The 19,855-nt window shown below is 65.1% G+C and overlaps 1 long non-coding RNA gene across 2 annotated transcripts in view; it reads left to right on the top strand.

The window, feature by feature from the left end:
* Nucleotides 1-17,805, top strand: part of LOC144323530 (uncharacterized) — a 40,258-nt gene extending 22,453 nt beyond the window's left edge. For both annotated transcript variants that reach the window (XR_013388933.1, XR_013388934.1), the window contains exons 3-6: nucleotides 2,349-2,430; nucleotides 4,729-4,800; nucleotides 5,104-5,230; nucleotides 13,937-17,805. This is a non-coding gene — a long non-coding RNA (uncharacterized LOC144323530). The remainder of the gene's footprint in view (nucleotides 1-2,348; nucleotides 2,431-4,728; nucleotides 4,801-5,103; nucleotides 5,231-13,936) is intronic.
* Nucleotides 17,806-19,855: the final 2,050 nt, after the last annotated feature.

The following is a 19,855-nucleotide window of genomic DNA, read 5'->3' as shown; positions in this document are numbered from 1 at the left end:
GGACACGTAGCCTGGCTGTTCTGGGCCGTCACTGGGAAAGTGGGTGCAAGGATATGGGGGTAGCAGAAGGCCCCGGGGGAGAGCATTCTCAGTGCTGCTCTGAAGTTGGAAGGGGCACCCAGCCTTCGCATCACCCGCCCGGGGCAGCTGTCCTTGGGACGTTTCCATCCGTGGCCACGTGTGGCTCCCGTGTCCTATGGGGATTGGGCGTGGATCCCAGAGCCAAACCTGCTCCCGAAGCTGGAGCTCTGCTCACCCATCAGGACGTCAAGACAGAATTTTTCCATACCCCTCGTGTGTCCAGAGCAGGTGTGGGGTGGCCACGTCTTGTCTTCATCTCCCCCAGCCCCCCAGAAGCCTGCCTTCTGCTCCTAACACCAGCTAGTTGCATTGAGCTGTTGGCAAAAAGGAGGGCTCCCTTGGCTGCTGGGCCTGTGGGCACCACAGTGTGACGCCCATGGTAGCCGCCCTTGGTGAGCCCCAACCGGGCCGAGCTCGCAGTCCAGAGGAGTGGGTGCGTGCTTCTTTGGGGTGCTTCTTTCCTGGGCAGGCCCCGGTGTGCTGTCCCATCAACTCCAGGTGAGGGCATCGGAGACGCCCTCGCTCAGGGGACTTCCTGACCTGCCCATCCTACGGGCTCAGGCAGATGGGCCTGGGGTCATTAAACACCCGTGCACGCCGGGGCTCCGTTGTGCTGGGAGGAGAGGCGGGGGGCAGGGGCAGGGGCGTCCCAGCCGGCCAGGCCAGGGCTGTGCTGCCTCCGGGCAGTCACTTCTCGGGGATGCTTCCCTCCTATAAAATGAGGTGGTGAGGTGCTCCATCCCAGAAGCCCCGTCCTGCAGGTAGGGAGTCTAAGGGTGAGAGAGGCTCTAGGCAGTGAGAGGGGAAGCAGGATTAGAACCCAGCACTGTGTGACTCGGGGCCCTGAGTCCACACTGTGTACAGACAGCGCGTCGGGCTCACATTCCTGTAGGCCCCCATCTTCAGGGGTGTTGTTGGGGTTCCACCCAGCATTTGGGGGCTGGGAGTCCAAGCACATCCGGGGACCTACCAGTAGGTCCCCTCCTGCTTCCGGGCCCTTATGAGCCCCAGGCAGAGGCCTGACAGGGAGGGCTGTGAGCCAGCCGGTGACAACTGGGTAACTCAGCGCCAGGGACTCCTGCTCCGGGTGGGACGGGTCCGGGTGACGGGTCCAGGGAAGGTTGCTTTCCTGACCGAGCCTGCTTGCCCCTGGGGATCTGCAGGAGCCTTCCACCTTGCATGGGTGTGGTCAGGACCCCGGGGGCGCTCACAGACGGTGCGGAAGGGGAGCCTCAGTGCCTTCCTCCCAGCTACCCGTTCCCGCTCAGCCTAGGCCAGAGGCAGAGTGGGTCCCGCTGCAGCCCAGCCTGGTTCCTCTCTGCGGTGAGTCGGGCCTGGGTCCGGGTCTACCGTTCTGTCCTCACGCGCAGGGAGCCAGTCCTGCTTTGGGGAAGCCTGGACCCCAGATGCAAGCCTGAGCCGGAGGCAGGGCAGGAGCAAGAGCCCCGCCTGGGAGTCACCGGGCAGACGCCATCAGGACCTCAGGGCCTGGTGTTCCCGCTCCGTCGGTCTCGGGCTGTTCTCTTGCTGGCTCATTGGGAAAAGACCCGGAGTCCTGTCTAGAGACATTGTTCCAATAGTAGGGGGGCGCTTCCCCGTCATCCTGGGTGCCTCCTGGGTGCCGGGCACTGTGCTAGGCCACGGTGCACGCAGCTGCGTAGGAGCTGGTCACTGCTGCTGCCGAGCTGCCAGCCTTGGCAGGGACAGGCAGCATAAGAATCCATGAGCTAATTTCAGGGGACCCCCAGCCTGGCTACCACCAGAGCGGGGGAGGTCTGTGACCCAGGTGGCATCCCTGGAAGAGGGACCTAAAGGATGGGTAGGAACGAGGCCTTTGACAGCAGGAGGACATTCGGGGCCCAGGGAAGGGTAGGAGCCAATGTGGGTCTGGAGCTAGGGGGTTGAGGCACTGCAAAGGGCCACCCCGTGGTGTGGCACCAGGTGCCACACGCCGTCAGCTCCCTTCCCCTGCAGACACTGGAGATGTGCATGGCTGGGATTTAAGGAAGCCAGTGGTTGGGGTTTGGTTTCAGGTGGGAGTCCAGGTCAGGGCTGGGAGGAGGGCGGTCAGACGAGGCTTTCCTTGGTTCTGTAACCCGGGCACCTGGGCGCCTTGCCTGCTGTGAGTGGTGGGCTGGGCCCATCTGCAGGCGGTTGTGCAGGGTGAATGAGAGGCAGGGGAGGGTCACAGCGAGCCCCCTTCCCTCCCAAGGCCATGTGCCAGCAGGCCTGTGCCGCTGACTCCTTGGTCACCTTGTGTCTTCCAGAACGTGAGCCCTCCCAGACCACTCCCAAGGAGCCAGAACCCATCGTGGACTTCGGGAGACACTCCAGGACCACCTAGCCCAGGTAGATGGTCTTTGCCCTGGGCCAGGGCAGGGAGGCAGCCCGGGAGGTGGGCGGCCTGGCCAGGAAGGGAACACAAGCCCATCTTTCAAAAGAGCCCAGCACCAGCCCTGCAGACCCCAGTCTGCAGCCAGGCCCACCCTGCCCAGAGTTCCTGAGGGATTAGCTTGGTCCTGGGCAGGTGAATGAGACCCTGCTCCAGGACCAGGAGTGAGGAGCAGAGCCAAGGATTCCCTGGCCTGCTGTGTGCCATCGCCTCTCAGTGCGTCCTCTGTCTGCCCTGCGGCCTGAGTGCTCTGATTCGCCCCCTCCAAGCAGATGGAATCAGGGAGGGCCGAGTTTGGCACAGAGACTCTCCTGAGCGAGCTCTGGGCCATTGCCACCTGCGGTGGTGCCAAGGGATGGGCACGCCCAGCCCCCCAGCTGTGAGCCGTCCTCCTGGACAGGCTCCTACAGAGCCTCGGTCTGCTCGTCCGTAAGGCTGGGGCGGCAGTTCCTCCTGGGGGAGTGTTGGGGACACACAATAAATCCCAGAGCATTCGTGGCTTCACTGAGAGGGCCAGGGGACGGGACACAAGTCTTGCACACGGTGGGCACCCAGGAAGCACAGTGGTTTATGCTTCACTGAAAGGCAGGAGACCCTCCCGGTGTTTGGCCACCGTGGTGCTTTTCTGGCCCCTCCCTCTGCCGAGCTCAGCATGGTCCAGTTCCCTACATTCATTATTTCAGGTTTACGTGTGCTGGTGCTAATAAGTGAGATGAGATGGTAGGTCGAGGCAGACTGGGGGCTTGTGTGGCCAGGGGCCTAGTTGACTGCATCTCTGAGGCAGCAAGGAGAGGCTCCGTATCCCAGGAACCCAGGCCTGCTACGGCCACGGGTTAGTTTCATGACCTTGGGGAGACACCCAAGTAGGGGGAGGTCTGCACCCTGATCTGAAGATCTGAGCAGCTCTGTGTGGGGGTCATGGTCCATTTGCACAACAACAGGGTGGGGAGCCTCCTGCCCATAGCAGGTGCCGTGTGGGGCAGCAGAGCCGGAGGCTCTCTGTCCGTGCCTTTTGCAATGTCCAAGGACAGCACCTCCATCGCCGGGGTCAGCCTGGGGGCAGCCTCGCCAACCCTGAGGGCTCACGGGAATGCCCACATCAGGGCAGGGGACGAAGCCGCAGTTTCCAGGTCAGACCTCCTCGGTCACAGACCTACCTGGCCTTCGCTGCTGTGTGGTCTTGGGGAAACCATGGCTTCTCCCTGGGATTCTGTTTTTGCATTTGCAAAAGAGGCATCCCGACCTCTTCCTGTGTGCCCTGGCCCCACCAGGTATCAGTAGGAGCAGAAGAGGGAGCCTCTTCTGGCCAAGAAGTGGGGGTTCTGGCTTAGGATCAGTCCTAATCCACTACTTGCAAGATGAAGCGTACACACATAGCCCCCACTGATCATATGGGTGGACAGGGGACCGAGATGTTAGATATTATGTTCTGTCACATAAATAAATAAATAAATAAACAAACAAATAAATAAATAAATAAATAAACAAATAAATACACACAAATATGAAAATACATATACCTCTGTTAGAGTTTAGAGCAATATAGACAATGCAGAAAATAAAAATAAACAGGAAATTAGGGCAAAGGGAAAATTGAAGGTAGCCCTAAAAGAAGCCATGTCACATAGAAGTCTCCGGTTGTTGGTGAAGACCTGTGAATTCAGCGCTGAGCATCCTAGCAGCCCAAGCAAAGAGGAAAAGACTGTCCTTTGCAGGAAGTAGTGTTCAGGGAGCACCATCTGCAACGGTCATGCTGGGGATGCCGAGAGAGCCGCCTGGTGCCTACGCTCCCTGACACCCTGAGGCCCTGGGCGAGGGCAGGGGGCGGGGAGGGTGCGCGCTCACGCTCAGCACAGCTGTGTTTCTCTCATCCTCCTGAACGCCTCCCACACTGCGTCATCTGATTCTCCCCAACCCTAAATGCCTTGGTTGGGAGAGAGGCAGCGAGGGGCCCCGGCCAAGCCATGAGGCCTTGCCGAGTCTGATTTTGAACCTGCGTCTCTCTGGCTCCGGGTCCTGCCCCTACACCTGCCGCCAGCTGCGGCCCCCTGGGGATGGATGCCCCCAGAAAACTGGGGTGTGTCCTTGCCAGTGTTTTGGGCGTGAAGTCACACCGATGCAGCAGCTTCATGGCCCTTGGGGTCCTTGCAGTGGCCTCCCAGGGTCTCAGGGCAGGGTGGGCGGGTGCTGCATGCCCGCGCAGTTGGGGTCTCCTTCCTGAGACCCGGTGTCTCTCTCTCTGTCTCTCCTTCCAGGACTCATACCTTCTTCCAGCCACCCTGTTCTGCAGCAGAGCCCTGAAGCTCAGACGACCGTGCCTCCCTCAGGTCAGTGCAGCATTTCTAATCTTGCAAGTCAGGGCTCCCTGCTCCCTCCCCAGGTACCACCCTGGGGATGGGACACACACATGCACACACCCACAGGGCTTGCAGAGCACCGAGGAGCCAGCTGGGCACTGCCCGCACATTTGCACAGGCTCCGCTGGGTCTGCTCCAGCCTCGGCCCTGACCTGCCTCCAGCCTCTTTCTGTAGCTGAGGGACCAAGTTCTGCCAGAAGTCAGGGGCTTGCCCAGGTCTCTTACCCCAGGAAGCTGGACTCAGGCCCGTGTTTGTGGCTCCCTTCTGCACAGAAGTTGCGTGAAGCTCCTTTTGCAAGGAGCCATCTGTCTCGGGAGTCCATGGTGGGAGAGCTCGGGCCAGCTGCTGGGGACTGCTCGGGAGTATCTTTGGAGTGCACAGAGCTCAGGGGCTCAGCAGGTGAGAAGGCCCTTGGCCTGCCACTCCCTCTCCCGGCAGCCCCATGGCCCTAATGGCGGCCTGTTGTGCTCGGAGCCCCCTGCACACACCCTGCTCCTCCCCTGAGAGCCCGGCGCCCCATGCAGGCGGCAGGGCCCACTTGGCTGATGCTAGGCTCCTGGGGAGTCGGTGGGGCCATGTGGGCCAGACAGGCGTCCCCTCCCCTCCCCTCCCCCGCTGTTGCCATGGCCAGGGCAGACCTGCCCCCCAGGTCCATGTGGAGAGGACCCCAGGCTGTTGCGTCTGGGCTCAGGAGCCCTCTGCCATCTGGGCCTCATGTGTTTACAGGTCCAGCTTGCCCGCAAGACTCTGCAGATGCTGCCTCCAGGGCTTTTGTGTCTGCACGCAGAGCCTACCCCAGCCGGTGCCCAGGGTGGGGGTGGAACTGGGTTGGGGAGAGGGGGAGGCCCACAAAGGCCATGGGACAGAGGGAAAAGGGGACCGAGGGCGGGTAACAGGGGAAGGGGAAGAACAGAGTAGAGGCAGAGAGAAAGCAGGGCAGGGCACGGCACGGGTAAGAGACGACATTGAGCAGAGGGCCAAGGAGCTTGGGGGTGCTGTCGCTGGGGAAATGGACCTGAGGGTGCAGCTGGTCCCAGATGTCCCCAGGGCCCGCGGGGCTCTGCCCAAAGCCATCTAGGTTCTTTCCTGGGGGTCCACTGTGAAATCCCCCAAAGCCCCCGGAGGTACACCCTCCTGCAGGGCAGGCACCAGTATGTGCAGCTGGGTCCTGCCTCCAAGCCCTGAGCGGAGGCCACAGGGGTGCGTCCCCAGGAACGCGTGGGGGTCCAAGGAGGCAGGGCCAGCCCACCTGGGGTGCTAGAAGGGCTCTGGGGCCAGGGGAACGGGGTCCGTGCATAGCCGCCGAGGCCCAGGACAGGTGGGGAATTGCCTGGGTGGAGGACAGGCCTGGGGGTGGGGGGACTCTCCCAGGGCAGGACCCGTATTCCCCATACCGTGCGGTGGACAGAAGACAAGGCCAGTGCATGCAGTAGGTGCTTACTCTGTCCTCAGGCAGCAGGATGACCGTACAGCCCAGTTGCCACAGGTGTGAGAACATGCTCAGGGCCAGAGGGGAGGACCACCCCTCCTGCGTGCACACATGCCCTCCCACGGCCCAGCGGACCAGCAAGGTGCAGCCAATCGTCTCCATTCTGTGCAGCCAGAAACGGAGGCCAGGGGCCGTGAAGAGCTCGGCTCTGGCCTCATCTGTGGTCCCGGAGGGTCATCGGGATGATGGAGCCCCTTCGGGATGCTGAGCTGGGAGATGCCAGAGGTTTATGGGGAGCAGTGACTCGGTTGGTGGGATCTGTGTCTGAACTGACTCAGTATCGTTGTCCTTGAAGTCGGCCTGGATGTGGCCCGGGGTGGGGAGAGGTCTGCGCAGGGGAGGCTCCCTCCATCTCTGGGGCCTTGGCCGTGCTAAGCCCCTGCTGCCTCCCCCACGCCCGGTAGGACAGGAGCCGCGCGCCTCTGCTCAGCACCCAGTGGCAGCTGGTTCTCTGAAGGGATGTGGCCCCGCCGTCCCCAGCACCCCAGGTTCCTGTGGACAGACGGTGTGGACAGACAGGCTGCCCTGTTCCTCAGAGGTTGGTGTGGACGGGCCTGACGCCCCACGGCAGAGCCACTGCTCCGAGGCTGACCCGTGTGTGGTGCCCACGGCCGAGGAGGGCAGCAGTTCATTCTAATGCCCGGTGCCCAGATAGCACAGCCTTTATTTACCAGATAGAAATTAGGGCCTTGAGAACACTCTGCACTCGGTCTTTTTGTCCCAGTGAGAATGTTGACAAGATGCGGAATGATGGGCATCGCTCAGTGCTTGCTCGCCGAGTCTGAGCAGCACTCTGGCTGGGGATAGTTAATGCTGAAACGTGCGGGGAGAGGCGCCGGGCGAACCCTCTCGGGCCGGTGGCAAGGAGGGCCTGCCCTGCCAGCTGCCCCCCGACATGGCTACCTTCGATTCGGTGCCTGTGAGTGTGCCAGGCCCTGAGCCGGACGCCCCTCCTCTAAGAGCCATCGCTGTGCTGACGGCCTTGCTGGGTGGGTGCCCCGGGGGAGCATATGCTCCGGGAGGTCAAGGGGCGGCGGGGCCGGGGCCTGGCCCCAGCCAGCTCAGGGGCAGAAATGCGTCTGGGATCCAGGAGCGGGTGGCCTTTCTGCCATGTTGGGCTGCTGGGTCCTGAAAGGCAGCCTCCGGCGGGGTGGGGTGGGGGGGGGTGGACAGGAGGCTGGGGACGGGGCCTCCAGCTCAGGGCCTCCATGGAATGGTGCCCGGGGTGAGGAGTCTTCTCGCTGGAATGAAACCAAGAGGCTCCCAGACCGGTGGGGCTGGCAGTGCTTGGGGCTGCCATCTGTGCTGCCCTGGGTTCCCTCCCCTGTCTGCGCTCGGCTGGACACTTGGCCTCGGGCATCTCCCTGGTTGGAGGCCTTATTCCCCGCTGACCGTGGAGCTGGAGGGTCAGCAGGCCAGCTCTGGGTGGGGAAGCACGAGCTCCTGTCGGCTCCAGCACGCCTGGATCCGAGCTGCTCTTGTCTGAGAACACGAGTCCATTTCGCCTGGCTGGCCTTGGAGACCCGGGGGACCCAGAATGGCCTTGCTGTCATCTCGAGGAAGAGAGAGGGAAGGTCTCTGATGTGGGGCTTACCTGGGTCACCTAGCACAGAGGGGTCCACCCCTTAGCAACCGAGTCACCTGGCTCAGTAAATGGAGACGTCTGTGGGTTTCTGTTCCCTTGTGCCTGGAGCACAGGACGGGATGACGGCTGTCTTGGCTGCGTGTGGGGGAGAGTAACTTAGCCTCTCTGTGGTTGTTCGTGCTCTGCAGGTCTGGCCGTAATGGGGACTGACTGGCACTCAGCACGGTGGGCTCAGGCTGGTGCCCGGCACGTGGCCGGTGCAGGCTGTTTGCATTTGCCCCATTTCCAATAGGAAGCATATGCCCTGGCAGTGGTACGCACGTTTGCAGCCATCTCGGGCAAGTGGGGACTTGAACCAGGGCAGTGAGTCCTTCTCATCCCCTTGGGGTGGCTCCCGAGGAGAAGCTGCCCCGAGGAGCGGTCCTCAGTGAGGACAGCACCTTGTCACGCTCAGCTGGTTGTCAGGACAGCTGTGGTCACACAAGCAAGAGGGACCGTGGCACCTGCCCTCCAGACCACGTGCGTCCCCATGGCAGGAAGGGTTGGGCTTCCCTCCCGATTCCACTCTCTCCTGTAACTTGACGTGGGCCTGGGCTCTCCCTGGACCCAGTGCCCTTCAGGAGCCGCGCACCAGCCTCGGCCAGAGCCAGGCCCTGACGACCCCCTGGTCTTAGTCTGCTGGTCTGTAAAGTGGGATTGGTTCAACCTCGGGTTTTCACTGGGCGCAGGCGGGGAGGGGCGGCCTGTGGCTGGACCCGAGGCCCCCAGAGCAGTCCTGCTGGTCGCTGCCGCACGTCTGGGGTTCTGAGTGAGCCCAAAGACGTGGAGACCACGGGCAGGGCAGAGTCAGAGAGACACGGGCTCTTGGTGCCTCCCGGTTGCCGAGCACGCTGTGCTCCAGGGAGGCTTCTGGTCTGGCGGGTGTTTGCTGGGACAGTTCCTTGTGTCCCCAGAGGGACACAGACCAGGGGTGGGCTGTCACCCGGCAGATTCAGAACAGGGCCCTTGAGGCTTGAGACGTGGCCGGCTTGGGGCCCCCATCAGGCAGGGCCTCTGGTGCCACAGGAGCTCGGGAAGGGGTGCGGCCCGGCGTCCCTGGAGCCGGCCTGCCCGGTGTCCCTGGCACTGCCCTGGCATGGCCGGTCCTGCCAGCTGTCCGTGCGCCTGCCGGCGGCGGGTGGGCACAGGCTGCCAGCCCGGCCCGCAGGCTGGATGTGCTGGGATGTCCCTGGAATGCAGGGCAGCCCTCGGGCCATCTGCTCAGCGGCCACCCCGCCGGCGCCGGTGAAGACCGCCCTTTGAGGGTCTGGGGCACAGGAGGATTTTCGTCCTGCAGGCGCCTCCGTTCAGCCCTGCGTCTCCGTGTCCCCTCGAGTGCGGCCGCCGCCCTGGGCGGGAGGTCGTCCCCAGGACCACCCGGGCTCCCCCAAGGGGTGAGGGAGCTCGGGGGGCGGGGGCAGGAGGCAGGCTCCGGAGAGGGCACTGCCGCCCGCCTCTGGCCAGGCCCTCCTGGACCTCCGCGCCCGGCGGGAGGCCGCGCTTCAGGAGTGGACGGTCCTCCTTCCCGCCCGCCGCCGCGGCCTTTGTCTTCCCGGGCTGCACAAAATGGCCGCGGCAGCCCTCCGCCATTTTGTGTGAGGCCGGCGGGCGGCGGCGGGCGGCGGGAGGAGGGAGACCACTGCCCGCCCGGCTGCCCCGAGTGGCCTGGACGGAGCCCAGCAGCGGCCCCCGCCCCAGCCCGGCCTTGGCCGCGGCCGCCCTGGGCTTGGCACCGGCGCGTCTTGGCAAGGCAGCCGGGAACCCCGGCCCTTCACCCGGCCCGGCCCCCTCGCCGCCCCCCGGGCTTCCCTGCCCAGCAGACGGAGATGCTGCGAGCAGAGCCCAGAGGAGCTGTAATTAAAGCCATGCTCCTGGAGGGAGTCCTTGGCAGCCACCGAGCTGCTCGGACAGTTCTGGAAATGACGCGGCCCCCGGGGGGGGGCTCCCGGACCCCGGCAGCAGGACCCGCTCCCTTCCGGCCCCGCGGGGAGAGGACCCGGCTCAGGCCTGCGCTCCGGGCTGGACGCGGCTCGGGCCTGTCCTCAGGGCGCGGGACGGGGCCTCCTGGACGTGAGCCCCGGCCGAGGGCCGCTCGCAGCCGGCTTCACGGGCTGGAGCCAGCGGAGCCTCCTCATCCCCGTGGCCGGGCCCCGCCGCGCCCTGCGCCGTCCTGTGTCCGCAGGCCCCACTTCCTGGAGCACCTCCCAGGGCTGGGAGCAGCCCCCGCCTCCAGCCTCCGGCTCGGCTCCTGCTCTGCGCGCGCCCAGGGAGCGGGGTAGTAGCCCCCACGGCGCCGCAGGCGGAGGCCGCGCAGCATCCCGGGAGTCTCGGCCGCAGGGACCCGCGGAGCGGCCCAGAGGACACGCCGCCGTCTCTGGAGCCAGCCCCGGGCAGTGGGGCCACAGCCGCCTGGCAGGTGGCGGGAGCAGCGGGCAGGGCTCGCGGACCCTAGGACGACGAGGTCCTTGAGGGGCCGCCTGCCTCCTAGAGGGGGATCATAGAAATTTCCTTGTCTGGCCCCAGGAGTGGCCGGGAGTGGCGTTCGAGGACAGCATGTGCCTTTTAAAGGGGCTAAAGCCGTTTCCCAGGGAGTCGTGTCAGGCTGAGCGGGGGCAGCCCTGGCCATGGCTGAGGGTCACCTCCACCCCGTCAGGGGACACCCAGTAGAGCACGCGTGGAGCCGGCTGGGGCCTCCCCAGACACCTGTGGCCCAGCCCGGCCCTTGAGGTGGGGAGGCTTGCTGGACGCTGCCCCAGGCCCTTCCCAGATGCGCTCTCCTTGCGGTTCCCAGAGAGAACGTTCTGTCACCATGAAGTGAGGTTTACTCATACCCTGGCTCCCCCCAGGAAAGCCCTTGGGACCAGGTGGTGGCCACGCGCCAGGCCAGACGCACCAGCTCCTGGGGGAACGTGGAGCCCCTCGGCAGAATGACCGTCTGGGGGGACTGCTGCAGCTGGGGCGGGGTCCCTGCCAGACGTTGTTAATGACAGGTGTGCATCTGGTGCCCTCCCGTGCCCGCCGCCACTCGTCTCGCAACCCAGGCTGCAGCCTAAATGGAGAACATTTCAGATGCACGCTCGCCCTTGAGGTTAGTGCTGCTGCCCAACGATGAACACCATGCGGAGATGCCCACGGGATCACAGAGGGCTCTGCGTGCTTGCCTCTCCCTTGGGAGTCCCAGCTCCCCCCACCCCCGCGGACACCCTGTCCCAGGCACGGAGGCACCCCCAGCATCCTCCTGATGGCCCCGGCATCCTTGTCCCACTTGCAAGGGCAGCTGAGGCCAGAGGTGCTGGCTCGCCCAATGCTTATCATTGCTTGGAGCCACAGCAGAGGTTGGAACCCTGACCCAGGGGACCTCGGAGCCAGGTGTCCCTTCCTCCCCCAGGCCCGTGGCCCCCACGGATGCCGGTGTGTCAGCCTACCCGGCTGGAGCCTGTGCCCTGGCTCCCCAAGGGCTGCCACCTGTGTGCCTGGCCTTTCTCTGGGCTCCAGGCACCCCTGCGGGCCTGGCCCCGACCCTGGGGAGCGGCGTTCACTAGGCCAGCCCGGAGGTCCCTGGGCACAGGAAAGCGGGGAGCTGGAGCGTCGGACACAGGCTGTGGAGGTGCCTATCGTGGTGGGGGGTGGGCAGCTGCATAGGGAGGGTGCACAAGGGAACACTTCGGGCCCCAAGACACGGAGCGCTGGGGTCTGTCCAGACCCGTGGGGGGCTGGCACGGGGGCTCTGGTCTGGAGGTGCCAGTTCCCCACCCGCATGGCTTGAAGCACCCAGGGGTACGTGGGGCTCTGGGAGGAGCCTCGCGCCAGAGAAATTTGGATTCCCGATCCGGTTTGGCTACTCCAACCCTGAGGTGTGCTGCTGGGGGCAGCGGGGCCCTGGGCTGGTGCTGCTGGGGCCCGAGGCAGGAGAAGTCAGCACCCAGGTCCGTTCTGTCTTCAGGTTTGAGGTTTTTACACCGTGGATGTTTTTGTGTTGGTTTTTAAGAACTTGACAGTATTTGTCTCAGTTGCTGAGTTTGGGCGCCGTGTAGATCATGCGCTCCGGGGTGGGAGTCTCCCCGCCTCCTGGCCGTGCCAGGCCCACGGTGGGCACACGGCCCCGGCCTGAGTCGATCAGGCTGCTACCTCCTTAGCTTTATGGGCTGCGTTTTCAGGGAGACCCGTCCCCCGCCGAGGGCCCCCGGATGCCACCCCCACGTCTTTTTCCCAGACTCCATTGTTGGCACGGCTTGCCGAGCAGAAACACTGGCCGCTTTATGGGGAGAAACCCAATCGGGGCGGCAGTGGGGGGCGGCCCCGGAGGGGGGGTTCCCGGCTCTCGGTGGCCCCGAGCCAAGCCCAAGGTGACTGCGGGGTGACACCGTCTGTCTGCCTCTCTCACTCCAGACATCCACCCGGCCCTGAAAGGGCCACCTGCCCACTAAGGCCTCCCACACACCTGTCCCCGGCTGGCCTGGCTCCTCCCACCCGGGGCTGCCCAGCGCCCTGCCCGCAGGCGGACACTGCAGGACCGGGTCTGGTGGCTGGCAGGGCGACTGCCGAGTTCTCACGCCCCGGCGGCCCTGCTCGGGGAGCCCCTTCCATGGGGCGTTACTGCCACCCCTGCCAGCCGTCATCTGGGCTGACTGGGAAGGGTCCCCTTGGCTCTGTCTCAGGATTCCTGCCATCTCCCCCAAGAAAAAGAGGGTCCTCCCCAGGCCTAGGCCTGTGCTGGTCCCTGGGAATGTGGGGCAGGTAAGGCCCAGCAAATCTGCCCCTCCACCTCGGACACCCCAAGTCGGGGCCGTACCCCACTCACTCAGAAATGTCTCCGCAGATGGGCCAGAGACCCAGAAATGGAAGTCCTCACCCTCACCTCCCAAAAAACCCGTGTTGTTGGCTAAAGAAAACCACATTTTGCGTGAACCCCTTCTTGGTATAGGCAAAGCCAGAGTGGGGACCCTGCTGGGGGTCACGATCTCTGCTTCCTGGTCACCGAGAGAAATAATGCAGCAGGTGTGCAGGGAACCCGCCCAGGCCCCCGGGAGAGAGGAACGCCGCCGACGACCACGGGCACCTCTCCCACCTGCCACACCACCTGCCGCAGTGCTGGGTCTTCCGGGCAGGAGGCCTGGGGCCCCAGAGAGTACGGCTGGTCCCTGAGCTGGGGCAGAGCTGGGACGCCCCTTGGGGGCCTCCCCAGTGTCCAGACAGGAGACAGGGCCCTCGTGGGCAGGAAGCTGGAACAGCTGGGGTGGTCGCCCTTGGCAGAGGACAGAGACGGGCTGAGGAGGGTTGGGGGGCCGGCACCGGGCAGGGACTCGGTGGGAAGAAGCAGAGGCACAGGTCCCGTGGGTCGGGCCCCACGTGCAGCATCCCGAGTTCAGCTTCCATGCCCTGCAGGTGGTCAGCGCTCCGCCGTGTGCGTGTCTTACACCCGTGTCCTTTATTTTGAGGATCCGTGTTGCCGTCTCCCCTCCGTCCTGCAAGTCCTGGGTGGGCATCTGGCTGGAATGGGCCAGAGCTAGGTGGGGTCACGATCGATCAAGCGAGCCCTGGCTGAGGCCTCCGGGCAGGTCTTGGGAGCCCCTTCCTTGGGATTTCTGCCCTCGGGAGGATCCCAGGCCTTGCTTGCCACGGGGCAAGAGCCTTGGCCTGGCCAGAGCCTTCTCTGTAAAGCGGGGAGCTTGTCTCCCCACTCCTGGGTCCTCCTAACTCCAGGCCCCAGAGCGTCCGTGCAGCTTGATGTGGCATTAGCCACCCAGCACTGGGACATCAGCGGCCCTGACCATCCAAAGACAAGGCCCGGGTCTCCGTCGTCTCTGAGCCAGAGCTGTGCAGCCCAAGGTGGCCACGGAGGCTCCTCTCCAGGCCCCTGCAGGGAGCATGGGATTCGCGGGCTGGTGGGGCACGTCTGGGGAGGAGACACAGAGCTCTGGCATGGCTTCTGGCATGGCTGAGGCCTCTCCCAATCCTGACGCTGGTTACTTTTTTTATAAATCCCGAACAGGTCAAGAAGTGGTGCTGATCTGGGGGCTCCTGTCCACAGTTGGCCTTCCTCTCAGTGAGTGCACCCCCACAGTCTGGCCTGCTCTTTCCCGCCCGGCCTGAGCCCACAGGGTCCTCGCCCTGCCATCCTGCGGGAGACGGGTGAGCGGGTCTGCTGCCCCAGCCTCAGTGTGGGTGCACCCCAGGGGGGCTCGCAGGATGGCCCAGATGGCCCCTGGCACCACCGCACGCCTCTCCGACCGTCCTTGCTCTGGAGACTTCAGAGCAAGGAGGGATGTGGTCAGAGCTGTGTCCCTCCTGTTCGTCTCCAGGTCCTGCCACCAGACATGGGGGTCCTAGGCAGAGATCTAATGGTCCCACCGCCAAACCTCTGCCCAGGCTGTGTCCTCTGCCCTCAGCTGTGTCTCTCCTCCTCCTGCCACCCTTCAGCAGGTTCCCCCAGTGATGCCCACAATGTGCACATGCTGCACTCGTGGACACCGTCCCCTTTGACGGTTCCCTCTGGCCTCCACCATGACTGGCCGTGGCCCAAAGGAGATGTGATGTGCTCTGTTGCAGAGTCTGAATGAAAGAGGAGTGCTCAGCCCCGACCTGCTCTGCACGTGAGGACTCTTCTGTCCCTGGGGCCCACCGTCCAGGTGCCCTGCTTGCCTTCAGGGCCCTTTGGGGCCAGCAGTGCTCGAGGTAGCCCCTTCTCTGCCCAGCCGTGAACCAGCGCTCGTATGCAGTCCTAACGCACCCAGGACCGATCCTCGACATGAGATGCCGCACGGTGAGTCTAGCCTAGAACAAGAACAAAGGCCCAGTGAAGGAAACCAGGGCACATGGGCCTGTCCCAGGCTGAGCTGGAGGCCGCGGGAAGCTGGAGGCCGCGGGAGGGGGTGCTTGTGGTGACAGCCAGTGCGGAGCACGGTGTGTGTCTCCTTCTAGCCTCCCCTTCTCTCCCCGTCTCTCCCCACCCTGGGGGGCCCAGCACATGGGCTGGCCTGATGTACAGTCTGTGTCTCCAGCTGGGGCTGGGGCCCTCCTGGGGTTAGCACGGAAGGCTTCGGAGCAAAAGCCCAGGCCTAGGGAGGACAGGCAGGTGCAGATTGCAAGGCAAGGGGTGTCAGAGTCTGCGCAGTGGCACACACGTGGATTCCAGCCCTGGTTAAGGGTGGCCTGGTGCTACCCAGACGCCCTGAGGGCTAGCTCCTGCACTGACCCCATGTCTCGGTGAGGAAATCTAAGCCCTCGAGGGCATGAGATGCGCCCAGAGAAGCACAGCGAGGAGGCCAGCCTGGCTTTGCAGCCAGCTCCACCTGCAGGGCTCCCCCCCTGCCTCGTGCCACCCTCCCCCTGCTGGCACCAGAGGTCAGAGCCAGGAGGGCCCTGCAGTGTGCAGGCATAAGGGTCTCAGCAGCTAAGTCTGAAGCCCAGAGATTGGGTCAGGCATAGGGTCCCTCCCCCAGAGTCCCCTGGGCGTTCATGGGGGACCCCTGGGCCGGGAGCCAGGTCCTTGGCCCAGTTTTCCCCCCAGTAATGAGTCTAACAGTCACTCACCTCACAGAGCTGCTGGGTGGGCTCCAGGATGCCCGGGGCTCGTTCAGGGAGCGGCAGCTGCCCCTGCCTACGGGCCTGGGCATGAGACCTCCCTCTGCAGCAGTGGGCAAGGCCCGCCCAGCACGGCCCAAGAGCAGACCCCCTCCCCGACCCCGACAGGGGGCCCAGGACCCCACCCCCCGGCCCATCGTCACTGCAAGACAGGATCAGCAGTCCCAGCCTCACTGGGCCTGCAAGGACCTTGCGGCACTGCCCAGCCTGGGGCCTGCCCAGAGGAGGCAGCCTGCTGCGGGTGTCGTGGGGGGTATGGAAGGAGGGCCGGGGGCTGGGGAGCTCAGAGCACTCGGACTACTTCACTAGGCGGAAAGCAGACTGTCCTCATCTCGGCTCTGCCACCTGCCAGCTGTGACGGTGTGAAGGTGATGCTATGTCTCTGGGCCCTGGTGTGCTCACCTATCAGATGGGTTGAGAGTGGCATCTATGTCACCAGCTCTGCCTCAGGGTCCCCCAGGAAGGTGGTGGCCGTGGTGGACACTGATCCAGGCTGGCTGTGCCCTCGAGCCCTGAGTGCAGAGCCTGCCAGGGTCTCTCCAGTTCTGCCCCAGGTGCCTTCCCCAGAGGAGTCAGGTCCCTTTTCTGAAAGAAGAGTGTCCTGTGGCCTCTGCTGAGGTGGGGACGCTCAGGTCACTCTGGGCGGCAGCAGGCTGAGCAGAGCGCATGTGCAGGGCATCACTGCCTGTCCAGCGGGTGGAGGGAGCAGGCCCTAAGGCCCCCAGTGGGTCCTGGGGCAGCCGGAGAGGGGCTGGGTAGCCAGGGGGACACTTGCAGCGCCTTTTAGACACACGTTGGCTTCCAGCAAACAGTGGCCTTCCTCCCGGTGTCGCCAAGGCAGGAGACTACCCGTGGGAACATAACGGCCCTCCTGTCCCAACGGGGGTGATCCAGCCATTGCAACAGTTCCCGCAAGGCCTGGCCCCTCCCTCCCTACATCTCTCTCTTTTTTTCCCTCGGGTTTGGGTTTGTGGTTTTCTCCCGCCTTCGTGGCTGCTCCGGGGGTTACAGCCCAGGGCCTCTGCCCACCTGCCTGCCCGGCTCCCCGTGCCCTTTGGCCCTGCAGCCCCCCCCCCACTCCAGGAGGCGCCTCTGGAAGCCACGACGTCCGTCCGTGTGCCATGACCAACGGCCCTTTGGGGTGAGGTAGTAGGTTGTATAGTTTGGGGCTCTGCCCTGCTCTGGGTAACTATACAATCTACTGTCTTTCCTGAAGTGGCTGTAATATCGCCGATGGACAGCACCTAGGACCCTGGCTGGGGAGGGATGTAGGTGCAGTTGGGGAGGGGCAGCAGCCGCGGGGGCGGGGGCAGTGGCTGCTGCGCACTAGGTCTGGCAGGCCGAGGTTCCACTCACTGTGTGACCTTGGGCAGGTCTTTTGACCTCCCTGGGCTTCACTTTCCTCCTCTGCGAAATGGGGACGAATGAGGATTGCAGACGGTACTGTGTGAGGCGTGCAGGGCAGGGGAGGGCTCAGAGTCGACCCTTCTGTCCCCCTACCTCTCCTGAGAGCTGGGGGGGACTGAGGGGACAGTTTTTGCCCTGCCTGCCTCCGCTCCCCACCCTCCCACCCCCTGCGTATGGACTGTGGCCTTGGCTCCATCCCCATGGCCAGCAGTGGGCATCGGGAGGAGCAGCGTGGACTTAGGACGAGGCTGGGGTTGCAGGGCAGACCCCCAGGGGGAACCTCAGCACACCCCCAGCGCCCTCCCCAGCCTGCCCAGCTCAGCGTCAGGCCTCTGGTCAGCAATGGCACCTCCACGGAGGGGGCCGAGGCTGCCCCGTCCCTGCCGCTCAGCACTGCAGGCAGGATGTTAGGGGAGGCTCTGTGAGCACCGTGGCCCTGGGGACACGGGCTCCTACATGCCGCCCCCCACAGCTTGCAGGGGGATGGAGTGGGCTGTGCCACGTGTGCCATCTGCACTATCCCTCCTGCCCTGCGCCTGCCCAGCCTTCCGGCTCAGCTCTGGTGGCCACCAACCGCCAGGCAGGGACCGGGGCTGGGCATGGGGCAGGGGCGGGACAGCGGACCCTCCCGCACCCCGGGCACCGGCGGGGTGAGGTAGTAGGTTGTGTGGTTTCAGGGCAGTGATGTTGCCCCCTCGGAAGATAACTATACAACCTACTGCCTTCCCCGAGGAGCCCAGCGACACGTCCCCACGGGAGGGCCGCCCCCATGCCCAGCAGGTGACTCCGGGGGCCCCGGGCCACGGGCCAGGTGGGCGGGAGGCTGCAGCATGCATACCTCGGCTTCAATAAAAGCTGTTCTGATGAGAATCTGGAGTCGTGCCCTGTTCATTCCCAAAGCCCCGGACTGGGTGATGGAGGGCGTGCGCCTGTGGGCGCTGTCGTGGGGCGCATCGGCCGGGAAGGGTGTGCATGACGTGACTGTGGAGCCGTGGCCAGGAGGTACTCCCGGCCTGCCATCCAGCAGCCTGTGGGCCCTTCCAGAGGGTTCCGTCCTGGACCCCAGGCCCCAGACATGTCACTCAGCCCCCCTCCCTGCGAAGAGACCTCCGAGAACTCCTTGCCGGGGGCGTGGACGCTGATCAGCAGCTGCAGGCACAGGCCAGCCTCCAAGGCCACTTCAACACCTGCTGCTCTGTCTCAGCCCGGGAGCTCCCCATCCTGTGCCCGGCTCCCTCGGGACGGCTTCTGGGGGAGCCCTTATTCAGGTGTCCATCCTTGGGCCAACTGCCTTCCCAGTGTTCACCCTGTTTCTCCCGGAGGCCTCGAGCCTCACGCCAACGGCCGCTGCAGCCCCGTCCCCCCAGGTCCAAAGTCTGGGGGTTAGCAGAGGCCCGTCCGCGCCTGACAGAGCACGAGTGCACCCCTTGGGGAGTCCACACCCTGCCCCTCGCCCGTGATGCCTGGCCCCGACCCTATAAGGCACCACCTTCCCAGCCCCCCGAGTCTGCCCACCGCCCCCTGTGAGAGGCTACCCCCCACTGGCTCTTGCCGGCCACACAGGGCACACGGGACTGGACACCAAGGCGGCCCTCAAATGCGCCAGCCCGACAGGAGGACAGCGAAGACTCGGACGGTCCTCCGTGATCCAGGGTCGAGACCCTGGGCCAGGGACCAGGGGAGGCTCCAGACCCAGCCAGGGGCCCAGCGGGGCTGGCTAAGGGGGGCCCTTCCTGGTCACGCGTGCAGCAGCCAGGGCTCGGCAGGACCCTCCTCTGGGTGCCCCGGGCCCCCCCACTCCACTGTCCCCTAGCTGTCATCTTGGCCGGGGTTCTGCAGCTCGAGCCCAAGTGCGGCTTGCGCGCCCGAGGAGGTTCCACTTCGCCGTCTCAGGGACAGCGGGCGCCCGGGCGGAAGGCGTCCGACGCCAGGGGCCGTCTGAGCTGGTGCAACTGGAGGCAGAGAAGGCTTTCCGCGGGCGGGGGGGGGGGACTTCTTCCCTTCCCCTGTCACTCCCTGGCACCAGGGTGGCTGACAAGCCTGGGCACTGTCCACTTCCCTCCTCACCCATCGTCAGTCTGGCAGGGCCTGGCCACTGGGTCCCCTGAGCGTCCTCTCTGTCCCTGCCCTCTGAGCACCTCATTCCCTCCGCCCCCAGAGCTTCTTGGGGATCCTAATCCCTTTATCCAGCCCGTGCTCTTGCCTGTGCGTCTTCTCACCTGGACCCCTCCTGCTCTGAAGGCACAGCCCCCTCCGCCGCATGTTGCGGCTCAGGCACCACGTCTGACCACAGTGGTCTGTGTCTAAGCCCCTCGTTCGCCCTTTCCTCCCGGCAGCTCCGCTGTGCCCAGCCTTGGGGTTGGAGTCCACAGCCCAGCGGGAGCAGCCAGGGACATGCAGCAGCCATTCCTGGTGGACAGATGGGGGGCTGGGAGGCCCCCAGGGAGCCCTGGACCCAGCCCTGTCGTCGGGGTCGCTTCCTGGAGATTTACCTGGATCACCCAGTGTCCCTCCCCACATTCCAGCCAGCCACCTTCCAGCCTCTCCCCTGCCACCTGGCTGTCCCTGGAGACGGGGGTCAGGATGCTCCTAAATGTGTGCATGTGAGCCGGAGTGCCACGGGGGGGCGGAGGGGGTGAGCAGGGGGGGCATGGCGAGGTGGGAGGGCCTGAGTCCCCCCTGCGGCTGGACGTCTGGCGCCACCTGCTGCCTGTCCTGGGCTGTGGCTCCCACCGGCTGTGGCCTGGGGCGGCCTGGTCAAAGGACTGCCCCCCCCCCCCCCCCCCCCGCAGGCCTGGCTCTGCGAGGTGGGGCGGTCACCTGGGGCCAGGACCAGGTAAGGTGGCCGAGGCCCAGCCTCACGGGGGGGCCTCCCTCTCAGGGTCAAGGGGCAGGGCTGGCCTGTCACATGCCGCCAGGA

This window comes from Canis aureus, chromosome 11 (genome assembly GCF_053574225.1).
Source record: "Canis aureus isolate CA01 chromosome 11, VMU_Caureus_v.1.0, whole genome shotgun sequence".
In the NCBI taxonomy this organism is placed as follows: Eukaryota; Metazoa; Chordata; class Mammalia; order Carnivora; family Canidae; genus Canis; species Canis aureus.
This window is presented reverse-complemented; position numbering and strand designations above follow the sequence as displayed.